The sequence below is a fragment of the Dicentrarchus labrax genome, unplaced genomic scaffold (assembly GCF_905237075.1).
Source record: "Dicentrarchus labrax unplaced genomic scaffold, dlabrax2021, whole genome shotgun sequence".
Classification (NCBI taxonomy): domain Eukaryota; kingdom Metazoa; phylum Chordata; class Actinopteri; family Moronidae; genus Dicentrarchus; species Dicentrarchus labrax.
Window position 1 is genome coordinate 15273033 of NW_026136711.1, and position 14433 is coordinate 15287465.

Consider the following 14433-nt stretch of genomic DNA (forward strand, 5'->3'; position numbering starts at 1 on the left):
AGACGGGGGGGAGTGAGCGATTATGAGTTGCTGCACCATTAACATTAATCACAACAATAAATGGCTATGTGCCTGTGTAAACTCTTCCCTGTTTCATCTCCTCCACAGTGGAGAGTGTTACCTTACATTAAACATGAGGAGTGCCCATGCTTGCAGACACACAAAACACATTCAGATAGCATCCCGTATACCATCCTCATGTATACAGTGTGCACATCAACAAATGCACCGCTTATCTCAATTCAAATACATGCACAGGCACACACCCACAGTGCACTGGCTCCTCTCTCACACAGTGGTTCTCATTAACAAGCCAAACATGCCTGAAGAGGCAGACAGACTCCAGTGAGCATGGTAAACAACCAGTAGGCTCCCTCATCTAAACTGAGACTATCTCAGCATCAGCAACACACACTTTCTGCAGATGATATTGACAGGCTGGGCTGGATTCAATCCACGCAATGTGCCTTTTTTTCCCACTCAACCACTGGAATCTGATGTTCTCTGCTCAACAGGAACTTCGAACAGGAAACACTGCATAGAGGTGATGGCCCCGACAACATTTGTGATGCTGCCATATTCTGACATAACAGGAAACTGCTGCCACCTCATCATGTAAGTCAACAACTGTGTGTAATCAATAATATACTATAGACCTGGTGTACACTGTTTTTATTTTAACAACAGAATTTTTGAAGGAGCAAATAAAACAATTTTCAACACGACTGTAAGCACACACAGAGTGTTCATCCCGATAGTTAACTGTAAATGACAACATCCTCTGTACTAGTGTAACAGAGTTCAAAACAGTAATAGAGACGTGGGGAGACAAAAAATTAGCAGTTGATTATTTACCAAAATCCTGGTTAAACTATAAAGCAGTTGCATTGCATATGATTTACACCAAATCTTCTAGCGCATTATAAAACTGTTGGATTTTTCCCAATGAACCCTGATCAATCCCCAGATTTTTGCATTAAAATAAGAAACAAAAAGCCCCTAACTATAGTGCACCTTACACTGTGGCCTCAATGTAAACTGAAAGTGGAAGCCATGTGCAACTCTGTTGATTCTTACTTACTATTTAGTGAGGAGGACTGACCTGAGATCTGCATGCAATTTCAATAAGTATCTTGTATAATGACTTTGGAAGACTCACTCTCAAGAAACTAAGAATAGAAAAGAAATTATACAGGAACAACCAGAATAAGTGCAACCTATCCTGCCAGTTGGACACCTTAGCAATAAAACTGGAGACTATTGATGACGGGTATAGTTGTTACAGGAAGGAACAGTGACTTCCTGATCAATAGCAGGCCCCCGCTCTTCTTCAGCGGAAGAATTGCAGAATAGAAGCCCTTTTTCTGTCCATGCAAATCGGGTACCCGAGCTGCCTGTCTGAGTCAGTGTCTGAGGAGAGATGGACAGAATGCTGACAAGAGCATTAGCATGCCAGGGGGGAAACCTCATATGCTGAGGCTGTGACCACTAGCTGTGGGGGCGGAGGGATTTCTACACAAGGCCACTGGGTCAGGAGTAGAACCGGGGTCAATACTGCATCTTTGGACCTTCAAGCAGAACCTTCAGGGTGACTGTAACTCAATCTCAGCGGTGACGGTCCAGGGGCTGAGGGTCAAATACTACCAATGACCGTGTTTCTTTGGTTTGGACGAGTGGCCATTCCACAGATGATGAGAGATCATCAGTTTCCTTGTGCCTGCAACGCCATAAACAAGAGAATTTCTTCGTGCCCTACTTAAGCCAATCTCATTGCTCTGCTTTACATTTCAACCAAACTAATCAACAACCCTTTGAACAAAAGGAGACCATGTAAATTCTTTTCCCCAACAGGCGGCACAGACTACAGTGGAGACGGAGCTTATTTTCAATTTGCAGCCAGATTAGCAGGCATGTTTTTGATACTGTCAGAACAGCAGAGATTTTTTTTCTATTCCAAGTCGTCTTTAGTGAGTGGCCTTTTTAGTGCCTGCTTCAAAAAGCATCCCCCGTACCCCAGCAGCTGTCACTTTCAGCAGGCACAGTGGAGGACGGAAGCGGGGGAGGGGTCCTTTGAAGGAATGGTTAAAAGTGGGCGATAAAAATAAACTGGGAGAGAGGAGAAAATTAATTATACATAACAGACAGTTCACTTGGATGAGCACGACAGAGACAGAGAAACTAAGGCTGCTTCCCTCAAAGAAAAAAAAAGCCATTTTCTGGCTGAGGAAATTTCTGTTCTGCCACCACAGTGGTCATATTTATTTGGCAACCTCTGAAGTGAGGGATGCAACAAGGAAATCTTTTTTTAAGAAGGTCAAGACGTCAAACAATACAGTCCAAGCTTTCATTTCAAATTCTCCACGCTGGCGCTCACTTCGTGCATCTTCTCTAATTCGGGCAGTTTCCTGGGACCAAAATAAAAATGCCAGCCCTGAGCGCAAACCCTCCTTTTTTAAAAATATGATGAAGCTTGCAGATAGCTCAATCTGCCTTTAAATTCCCTTCTGATTGGCACTGATGAGGGTTTATGCTGCTGCCTCACCTGCAAACTCACCTCTTGATATGATTCGTAATGCACCAGCACTTTGCAGTTCAACACCGCCCACTGACTCTCAATCCCAGCTTCTTATTCGGGCCAAATGGAGGTCATTCCTATTTGAGCAGTCAGTCAAGAAAGGCCCGCCAGGTATTGGCGAGTGAGTTTATTTCATATTAAGGCTTGTCGGCTGGAGAGGTGTTAGCACCATGAGAGCGGTGTGTGTGTGTGCGTGTGTGTGTGTGGGTGTGGATGTGTGTATACGGCATGGCCCTCGGGTAGAGCCCTGCTACTGGTCCCTCTTTAGTGCGTTTTAATATTGCTGCTGCTGTGTGGCTCTTCGCCTCAGGGCGCCACACAAACCCCAGAGTGACCAAGTTAAAACACTCAAACCGAGAGACAGAGGGGACGGGACATGGCTGAGAGAGACATGGAGAGGACGCGACAGAAACTAAAGATCAAAACAGATAAAACATAAAGATGAGGTGTTAAAAAAGAGCTAGAGACAGACGAGCACAGATTGAATGAAATGCACTCGGAGCAGAGCACCAGCATCACGGCTAACCTCTTTAGCAAGAATGACACAAATGAAAACGTATGTAATAAAAACACACAATCTCCACCGACTGTGATATGAAAGCAGATATTGCATTACAGCGCCGCTGTGCCAAGGAAGTCCTCGTTCACACATGGGGGAAAGAGTTTAGACCGTGGCGTACCCGACACTCTCTGAAAACAAACCCGTACCGGTTTGAGGGGGGGATCCTTTTTCAGTAGTAGTAAACGTGTCTTCGTGCACTGAGCCAGGACACAGCAACGGATAGGCACTGGCAACCTATGAAGACCACTCATGCCAACGAGAAACTGTGCTAGGGATTCTGGACAGAGAGAGAGAGGATGACAATGGAAGAGTGGGGTAAGCCTGACATGTGCATGGTCTCTTTCCTAGAAAGAGGAAGAGAGAGATGGAGGGAGGCAGGAACCAGCAGACAAAGAGTAAACGTGTAGGAGAGAGAGAAAAGGGAGAATGGGGAGGCAGATTAGAAAAAATTAAAGTCAGAAAAGGGGTGGAAAGAGAGAGAGAGGTGGTGTGGAAGGATGGAGGTAGACGGGAAAGAAAGCCTGAGTGGCAGCACGAGTCTGGAGGCAGGAGGAACAGCAGAGAGAGAAGGCGAGAAGAGGAAATGCCTAAGGATGAGGTTGTCACACTGGTTTAAAATGTCGAACAGTAAGCGAAACTGGAAAAGGAGCTGAGTTTTGCAGTCTAGCAACACGTACAGACACTGTGGGTGTGAACACAGTCCATATAATATATTAGCTCGCCACATGAAAGCAATGAATCACAGTACAGTATACCCAGAAGAATACAGCTATGCACTGAAAATCTTTTCACATATATAAACAATTTAAGTGACCCAGTGAAGGAGTTTTTCACTTAAACTAAGACGGTCTCATGTGACTGTGATGGAATTTAATTCCTTTCTCTAAAATCCTAAATCAATATTAACACAAAATATATTCAGGGCCAGTCCTACAGTGGCAGTTCGCGATTCAGTTCTCACATGAGCACAGCTCTTCTGCTTTGTCATCCATCTCCAATCTAATTAGACCTTAAATATGCCGCTCACTGAAAAGTCCAGAGGAATGCGACGGGGGGGGCAAGCTACACAAAGGCAGGACCAGAGGGGTGCAAAGTGCACTTGTCAGCTCAAATTCCAAAGTTTGGACATCACAGAATTTACCCTTCACGGCAGCAGCCAGACCGGACAGGGCAGACTTTCAAAATTCATGACACTGCTGGTCTATTGTGGGGCAGATCTGTATCATAATTAGGGAAGATTGAGGCAAATTGCTTGTTATTTTCTGGCCGGGTTGCCAGCTTTCATGTGAGATGCCATGCAAAGGTCACAGTTTGCCAAAAAAAAGGTTTCCTGAAGACCTCAGCTGCATATGGTGGGAACTTTTTGAAACCGTGAAGGGATAATTGTCTAGGTGAAGTTGTTTCTCACACATTTCCCCAACTGTGTAGTGATTTCTGTCAGGTATGGACCAGTGGTTGTTTGGACACGTGTAACATAAGTACAGAAAATAAATATCATTACGATCCACGCAACCCCCGATGATCAACCTGACGTTTTATTTTCACAAGAACAACCTAGAACATTTTGTCATTTCCAGACTTGTGTCCTCCCACAAAGAGAGTCATCGCCGTGTTTGGGTACATTACTGCCACTCCTTGCTGTCAGTCACACACGCCTGTAAAGTAACGCTTGTTTTGACTGCAAGCATTTTTTAAGGTTCACTTCTGTTGTGCGGTCGGTGGTGATGTCAGCCTGTGTGTGTGTGTGTGTGTGTGTGGTTGAGTGATTTAAAGCTGGGACTGACTGGGCACCACCTCTTAAACAAACACCGGTGACACGGTTCAAACCCCACATCATTTACATGTGAATGCTGGTCACTGGCATTGAACTGTCAATAAGAAGCTGCTGCTTGACTGAATGGAGGCAGAAATGGGTCACGTCACTTATGATAAAGAGTTATTATCACACATCTTATAAGGCTGTCCAAGTGGTGCCACAGAAGATCAAATGCACAAATCAATACCACTAGGTTTATAGTAACTGTCTATAATGCCCACTGCAGAGCTTCTGCTTAAATATTAACTGAATATTGCAGTGATTATTTTTTTATGATAGGCTCTAGTCTGCCTCCCGTCCTTTTCCTCCCCCAACCTCCTCCCCCCCAAAAAAAAGGTTAAAATTATGTCTAAGCCCTTGCTCATCTAATATGATTCATGAACACATATTTTTAAAAATGGGCTCCAAATGAATTCACATAGTGTGCGGGGTCGGGGCGGGTAGTCTAATTTGGTTAACCAGGATTTGATTTAAAAAAAAAAAAAAAAGAAGAAGTGAGGAGAATCCGATAGAGCAATGAGAGCATTTTCAATAGCTGAGAACCAATGCGCACTCCACACACCCACAGACAGCCCTCACCACTCCATCCCTGCTCAAAAGGGGAATTCAATTGCTGTCGAATAACAAAGCTTACAAATTGCCTCTCATTCGTTAGCAGATTAACGCTCTTTTCACACCACACAAACACAATTTCTAATTATTTCAAAGCTAATAGGGGGAATCGATTTTTTTTTCTCTCTTTCTTTAAAGCATGCACCAGCATCCCTGGAGAAATCCAACACAACTCCTCCCTTAGGTCCATTTAAGAAAAGCCAGGGCAGGATACAGTAAAATATTAAAAAAAAAAAAACATGCAGCAAAATAAAGCAATGAAAAGCAAGTGTTAATGTAAAGCCATGCAGCCTCCTCCAGGCTCCACCGGACTATTTATCAAGACGACAGTGAGTGTCTGTGAATACCTGTAATTATATATGGTGGTGGTGGCATTCCTCCTCTGAGGCGATGCAACAGCCATACTCCAGCCAGACCAAGCCTGCTTTGCTTGTCGGTGTCACCAAAAAAACACAGCTTTTTCTATAAAAAGATTATTTACTGCAAAGACGAAGCTTTTTCCAGAGCAGAAAAAAAGTCAGATTTTTCACTGCAGCCGAGGATCTTCAACCAGCCAGAAACTCTCACCTCACACTGCACCAAATGTGCGCTTACTTACAACGCTTTTTTTATTTTTTACTTTCAAGCTCCAGGTGCTCAGCGCTAAAATAACAATTAAAAATGTCCAAATACGCGAAGTGAGCGAGCTAAACCCTCATTCGGCGCCCAAAAAACATCCGCAGTTTTACAGTTTGGTGTGAATCAATCCGACTGGTGGTCGCACACGGGGCGCACATTCAACACACCGCTAACACAAACACAAGCCTCCGCGTATACACAATATATACGCGCTGCTCTCTCCGCGTCCTGTCTCTCTAGGCTGGGCTTTGGCTGGAGCCTCCAGCGCTTCAAACTCGTGGAGAAACCGGACGCTGAGAGCGGAGAGGACATGGGGAGAAGCGGAGGAGTGTGTGTGTGTGTGTGTGTGTGTGTGTGTGTGGTTTGGGGGGGGACAACGACAAACTCACCACACGGAGCAATGGAGAGGGGGGGAAAACGTAACCTAAATATTTCAACCGGCTCCACCATTAAAAAAGAAGCCCTCGCTCCTTCCACACTGAGGTAAAAAAAAAAAAAAAAAAACAAGAAGCAACCCTGCTCCGGAGTTTTCGCGGTACTTACAGATTCAAGTGATCCTCCGGGTAGATATCCTCGCCATGGTTTTAAATTCCAAAACTTGGGGACATTCCTCTCTCTGGTCGTGGAGCTGCGGTGCTCTCTCTCCGGCGGCTCCCTGCGTGTGAATGGAGAGGAGAGGACAGGAATGCAACTCCGGCTCCAGGAGAGAGAGAGGGAGGGAGGGAGAGGGGGGTGGGAGCGAGAGAGAGCGAGGGAGGAGCGCGCTATGCTGCTGCAGTACTTCGCCGAGCCCATAGAGGGCGCCCCCGGGCCGACTGCTGGTGGGACAGGCACATGTGTGGGGAGTCTTACACGTTCATATTTGAAGTCACTTTATGTCAAATTTTATTTATAAAATGTATTACAATTACAGCTTGTCTCAGCCTCTGTCCTTAGAGCCTCCTTTATTTTTTTAAATTTCATTTTAAGTAGTTGCCTTTTCCACGCTTGTACACACACTTACTTTATGGGTTTTTAAAAATATATATTGCTTTGTTTTATATTCAACTGTATTATTTGACTGTGTATTTCTGGAAGTAATTAGAATCAAGTTTGTTTAAAGTTTTATTTGTAACACTCTTTTTACATGTGTTGTACGGCGAAATGCTTCTGCCCCCTCCAGTACTGTGCTTGACACAATAAAAATATTTTAAAAATACAATATATACAGCAAAGTAATTATACACAACAAAAGATGATTTAATATGTGTATTAAATATGGTGCAAATGTTAGATACAACATTTTCTCTCTGCAACATTTGGACATAGACCACCTGACCACCATATTTAAAAGGCTTTCTGAGTCTTACATTCATTGCAGTAGCCTGTACCTGCAGTACCAGAGGGCCTCTATCCTAGGACCGCATTTGTAGGACCCTAGTTTTTCATGACACTGTCACTTATCAAATTGGATGACATTTCTAGGTTGATTAAAGGACACCAACCGGAGTGTGAGTGAAGTTACTGAATGTAATTTGTTCAACATTAAAAACAATCCTGGTGCCTCCAACTGGAAAGCAAAGTTAATGCCAGCTAACGTTAGTAGTGAGTAGCTAACTATGATAAAGGCACTCCAAACAATCAACCAACAAACAAAAAACAATCTGTTAGCTTATGATAGATAGATAGATAGATAGATAGATAGATAGATAGATAGATAGATAGATAGATAGATAGATAGATAGATAGATAGATAGATAGATAGATAGATAGATAGATGGCTGCAACTGTTAGCCCACTGCCACTTTCACAACCAACACTGGCGGGGTTAGTTATGCAGGTGGTTGCGGTCATCAAAATCCCATCTGTGTACAGCATATTGATTGTGAATGTACGCTGAAGAAGGGGTCTTGCCTGAAGGCTGCCTGTCTTATATTAATTGTTCACTTATTGACTGATAATTGAGTCAATATGATGAACTATATTAAATCAGCAGATTACAGTCTTGCATGTAACTGCTGGCTTAATACTCAAGTTTAAATAATCTTTATGTTCTTAATAATGTTATTTCTGCGGTGCCTGGATAGCTCACCTGTTAGTGCTGGCGCCTGTGTACCAAGGCTGAGCCCCTGCTGCTGCCACCATGAGCTCGAATCTGACCTGTGGCCCTTTGCTTTGTGTCATTCCCCCTCTCTCTACCCCCCCACTTCCTGTCTACCTTCAGCTGTCCTATCTAATAGATATTTCCATTTGGTTTTCTTGCCTCTCGTTCTCTCTCTTTCGTTCTCTCTCAGGAGTCATTGAGGCCTTTTAGTGGTTGCTTGTTGCTTGTTGTTTATATGAAAATTAAAAAAAGATATTGAATCTGCCCCCAGAGTCGTCCTTGTATTGTCTCTCTCCAACCTTTCAAATATGTGTTTGAGATCTAGTGACTCCAAAGGCTTTCATAGGATTCCATATGTATTTCACCTGAGTATAATGAGCTTATTACACACATTGCCCAACATGCAACTCTATATATAAGTGCTTGGACAGTATTTGGGGTTGAATAAACCTTTAAAACGATAATAGAAAGTAGTATTTGGCTGTGTCCAGTACTGCTGGAACATATAATTGAGTAAAAATACTCAAAATAGAAAATTAGAAGAGAGATATAAGTATAGTGAAGTACAAATAATTCAGTTACTACTCAACTCTACTTTGGGGCCAAACACAAAAGAATAAATAGAAACAGAATAATAAACATTGTTAATGTAGCGACAGCAATTGTCATTGTCATCAAAATACATTTGAATTTGCCAACAGCTCAGGAAAAGTATTGTGTAGGGTTTACAGGGTTTGTCTGGGAGGGGCTGACAACAAATATTTGCAGGACAACTGAGTGACACTGACAGTGAGGAAAGCCCTGAGAGACAGTTTAGCTTCGGTGTGGTGCAGAACATTGGAGACCTGCAGGTGACATCTAAAGCAGAAAACATCTAAGCTGAATTTACAGTGAACGGTGTTTAAAATAGCAAACACCCTGCGTGATGATGGGAGACAGGTTTGGTTGTGACTTTCACAAAACGAGGCATGCTCCTAATTTAATGAGGAGGCCCGGGGGGGCGGCCTGTCGCGTCCCATCAGCTGACACATTCACACTGACTAACTTACATTGAGTGACACTCTGATGACAGATTTTGGATACAAAGCTGCGCCCGTGAGGCTATCCAGCCAACTTTTAATTCCTACTCTTTTCTTATGATATGCAGCGTCAAGACACTGAAAGTGACTTTGAAAGCTGAATTTCAATATTCATCAAGCAGTCAGTGAATATCAGGAGCATAGACAAAGTGTGTTTTGGGCACTGTTCCATGATGTCTCTGCAGCGAGGAAGCTTTTGGGATAACTGAGTTATTCAAACAGGCAGCTCAGGTTACCAATTGCACTCAGGAGAGCAGAGAGCGAGATCTGGCACCAACCACACCACCTGGCCCCATACCCTGAGTGTGTGTGTGTGTGTGTGTGTGTGTGTGTGTGTTTCAGAGAGGTAGGGGTAATGTGTGTTTTTGATTGAAAAAGATAAAGACATTTGTGTGTGTTATGTGAATAAAAGAGCAGCTGAATTTCAGCACTTGCCAGGAAATTTCCCTCGAGTCTATCACACCACCCAGCTTTCAATGGTTTTCAAAAGCCCACTGTCTGCCATTAGAAATGGTTGGTTTGGCTGTAGTAATACTAAGAGATTAGCCTCACTTACCATGTGAAAGGCCTCTGGACAAAGCCACTCCCTATCTCACACTTAAACACTAACACATTGATTAGCTCTGAGTTTGTGCGGTTCACGTTCGTCCAGTTCCACTTCAGGCCTACTGTAAGTTCTCATGGGAATATTTATATACAGTATGAAACACATCAGTCTCAGCACCAAGTTAGCTGTGTGCGAACCGGGATCAAAAGATGGCGTGCAAAATGGGCAGTTGCTTCCTTTCTGTTGAAAACTGTTGTATGTCCATTGTTTCTCCGTTTTGTATTATAATACAGTCAAAATACAGATACAGCACTTTAAAAAATGCTTAAATAAAACACTCTCTATATACTTACCTACAGTGTGCAACCAAAAGTTGTTTTGCATACACTGCTCAGTGATGTATGTTTTTAAAAAGCCAGATTAATCTTGGCTGTCATGATATGACTAGACAGTGTACAGGCCGAGTAGCTTGGGCTAAAAGCACAGAGAATATTAAAAACATTTACACATGGCTGTTTGGTGGTTTGTTGCTGTTTTGCTCTCTATTTGGTTTTTTTATTATTCATACACTATTAATGGGCCTGTGTTTGGCAAGAAGAACAAACATTTTAAGTGAGCAGAGAGATACAAGAACTGACGGATCAGAGAGAAAAAAGTCCCAGTCGTCCTTGAGAACACACACACACACACACACACACACACACACACACACACACACACACACACACACACACACACACACACACACACACACACAGGATACACTAACCTGCATTTGTGCGCACCCACACACATAAATAGACAGTAAGTCTGTGCAAACATACAGCTAAGCAAGAGTGTGTGCATTAGTATTGCACACCCGCATTCACAAAACACAAAAAAATATATCCAACCACAGATTGTGTAGCTTTTCTATCTACACTACCAGAGTAGAAAAAAAACAAAAACAAACAACAATAGACTGCATTCATAGAGAGACCGCATTCAAATCCTCACAGCCTCATGCACCGACACTGCCCTGACATTCCTGATAAAAAATATAACATATCAACTGATAATAATGAGCTCCAAAAACAAACAAAAACCCCTTTATGCTTTAATTGTCAAAACCTGAAAGATGATCAGTGTTTGTTCTTCAATGCCTTCTCTTTCACTGCCCATGAAACTCAACCCTTCTTACTTAAAAGCAAAAAATAAAAACCACCGGACCTGTGCCAATTAGCTGAAAGTAATCAGATTTGAGCCAGCCGGTGAAGTGCAGGTTTGGTGGCCTTGTAACCTGAGGCGGCACAGCTTTGGCTAAACAGGTAATGAGCCATTAATTGGCTAACAACAAGATGGCTGACTGTTAGATAGAACGGTTACAGGATATCATCTAGCTAAACCTGTCTGAGCTGTTTGTACAGTCAATCCGACCCCGCGCCATTATGGAACCACGCCATCTGTGCGTGCCAGATCAGGGCGGTTAGAAACTTCTTGAAATACCTGCTTGGAGCTAAAGCACACTGCCAGTCCAAATACCAGAATGTGCTCTGTTTGTCTCTGTTGAAATGAAAGACAATGATAAGATCTTTGAATTGTTTGGGTAAACAGCAGCTAAAATACCTTGTTTTTCTTCATTTCTGTGACATTGTGTGATGATTACCAGCATTTGATTTGTGGTTTGTTTTGTTGCATAGGAAATGACTTAACTTCTATAACAAGGAAACAATGTCTTCCATGGTGATGAAGTTCCACTAACTAAGGCCAGTTATTTGCTGGGTCTGTTGTTTATAGCAACCAATGGTGTGCAAAAACAGAACATGTTAAGAATGGAAGTATGTATGGAGCTCAAATTGTTTCCTTTCATTGCTCCACTAGGAACAAACTGGTCAGGGGATATTCTCTAAACAGTCTAATGGACAACCTTTTCTAGTGAATCTGGAGGAGGTGCATCTGAATTATTACACCTGCGTCCTGGGCCCACTTTACCTAATGTAAAATATATATATGTGGGTATAATTCAGAATAATCATTATCAACTTTCAGTGGAGTGACTAATCATATTGTGTTATTATTTTATACATTAATGTTGTTAAAAAGGAATGATTCCAAGCTAATTATGTTTGTTTTATATGTATGAAAGTTTAGTCTTGTGTAATGCAACAGTGGAACACAGTTCATGGCACCATACATCAGTTTATTATTATCTGTATTATGATACATTGTTAAATGATAAATTGTTTTTCTAATATGAACAAACCACTTCCTTTGCAGCTGCAAAAATGTATACGGGAAACACCTTGAAGAACTGCCTCTACAATTAGATTGGTAGCAAAGAGCAGCACAACAGACATTTACTGATGTGCAACAGATTATTAATGTTAAATAGGATAAAACATAACATCTGAGTAAATCACAGAATCACATCTCAACACATGGGCTCATTAAGAAAGGCACCCATCAAACACTAACATAATGAGACATCAAGAAAGTCGTTAGAGGATTGTGCAACCCGGAGTTGGCGGAGGTGAAAGTGTTGCATTTCAACATTATGCATATGCTACATGTTTGAAATAGTAATGTCTTAAGTAAGGTAATATGAGTAAAGAATATTTCCACCTTAATTATTCATTCAGAGTGCATTTCAGTTGTGGGAAACCTTAAGAGACTCTGGAGACTTGTTCTTTAAATCGCTGCAACCTTATAGGCAGGCTCATTGGCCATGATTTAATGTGCATCTTTTCATAGACCTCAATTATCAATTAACTGTAAGTGTACACCACTGGGAATATCCTCAGTCGTGTCCACCACATTAACATCCATTAGAAGTGAATCACCTGTCTTCGCTAGAGCTCCTCAGCTGCTGCATGTTTTCCTCTGGGCTGCAATCTGTCATGGTGGGTAGAAAAAGACGGGTAAGATAATAATTTGCAATTACTCGTGAATCATTTTAAGGCGCTCACAAATCTCAAAATGAACAGTTTGGATCACGCTGAATGAGTGGTAAGCCTGAAGACTCATTCCTCTAATTAGGGAAAGTGGCAGTAGAGGACCACCATGAAAATACAGCAAATTCGTGACCTCATTAAGTGTTAAAAACATATGCAGGAGGTCTTGTGTAAATGTAGGAACACCTAAGATATTCAGAATGAAAAACTGGGTTATGTAATTTGCAGTGAGAAACAGAAGTTTGCCATACCACAAAGCTTTTCTGTGTCAATTAGCAGCAGAAGTTTTATGATGTATATAATTGCTATCAAAAGCAATAATGACTTTGATTTTACATGAATGGAGCAACATGATTAGAAGGATTTTGTGCTAGAAAGCACACCTCATAAGGCGTCGCACTTCAAACGTATTGCTATTAATTTTCTGGGTGCTGAGTCAGGCATGCTGACAGTAGGTAGTAGTACTTTATGCTAAGCTAGTTAGCAGCTCTGCCTTACCTCCCCCTGAACAGATATGTTTGGAAGCTTGAAAGAAGGTATCTAAACATTCGGTGCAGAAGTTTTTGAAGTGTCTAATCATAATTAAAATCTAGGTGAGGCGAACAGAACCTAATTAGTTACAAACAGCCTCTTTGTGTCGTCTCTGCTGCCATCAAACACTTAATGTGGCCTTTCTTTACCGGCCTCTGATGTGTGCGCCTTCGGGGTTTGCATGGTAGGGAGACCGGCAAACACCAGCCTTTTGATAAAACGTGACACATTTCATTACGATCACAATTACAGGAACTTGTGTCATGACTTTCTTTTGATATTGGATTTTTTTTTTTCACTTCGCTGGCATGAGATTTGGAGGACAATGAGGACGGAAGGAGAAACAGAAGTGAAGCAGGGGAGCTTTGATGTTTCTAGATGTACGGCTCATAGCTGCTTTTGTAGATGTCCTTTATGAGTTTAGCTGACATTAAACTCCTTTTCTGCTCAGTGTGTGGGTTTGAAGCAATATTATAGCATATGGTTTAAAAATGATCACAAAGCTATCCTCCATGTCAGGAAATATTTATACCACATGTTACACAGCAGTGTGGTTTGACATTGACATTGATATTGCTATTAAGAACCTTAAACAGTGCTACAGTAGCATTAATGAACTGAGATATTTGTATGATATTTTGTGAAATATTTCAACAACCTTTGGGTGGACTGCCATGCAATTTAGCACAAATATTCATGGTTCCCAGATGACGAATCCTAATGGTTTTAGTGATCCCTGGACTTTGTCTCTAGTGCCATCAACTAGCCAAAACTGAAATTTGGCCAATATGACTAAATACCTGCAAAACTAACTCCCGCTCAAATATTTTGGGAAATATATAGCAGGTTATTATGAAATCTCTAATTTGCTCTTGAATCCGTAGACCATTCTGTACGATTTCAGACACATAAGAAGAATTTCATCATCAGTGCTGATCTAAGATCAGCTCAGCCTTTTACATCAGGATGAACGAGACACTCCTATTGTGGGAGACTTGATATATTTTGGTCCAGACCTTTCCCTGGGTACCCGTGGGAGACTGTCTGTCAAAACATCTACTTCTAATGACTGCCTACTTT

At 42.0% G+C, this 14433-nt stretch overlaps 1 protein-coding gene across 4 annotated transcripts in view; it reads right to left on the reverse strand.

Annotated features, from left to right (window-relative positions):
- Positions 1-6860, reverse strand: part of LOC127372119 (plexin-A1) — a 190220-nt gene extending 183360 nt beyond the window's left edge. For all 4 annotated transcript variants that reach the window (XM_051415526.1, XM_051415524.1, XM_051415525.1 and 1 more), the window contains exon 1: positions 6727-6860. The gene's annotated coding sequence lies outside the window, so the exon portion shown is untranslated. The remainder of the gene's footprint in view (positions 1-6726) is intronic.
- Between the last annotated feature and the right edge of the window lie 7573 nt (positions 6861-14433).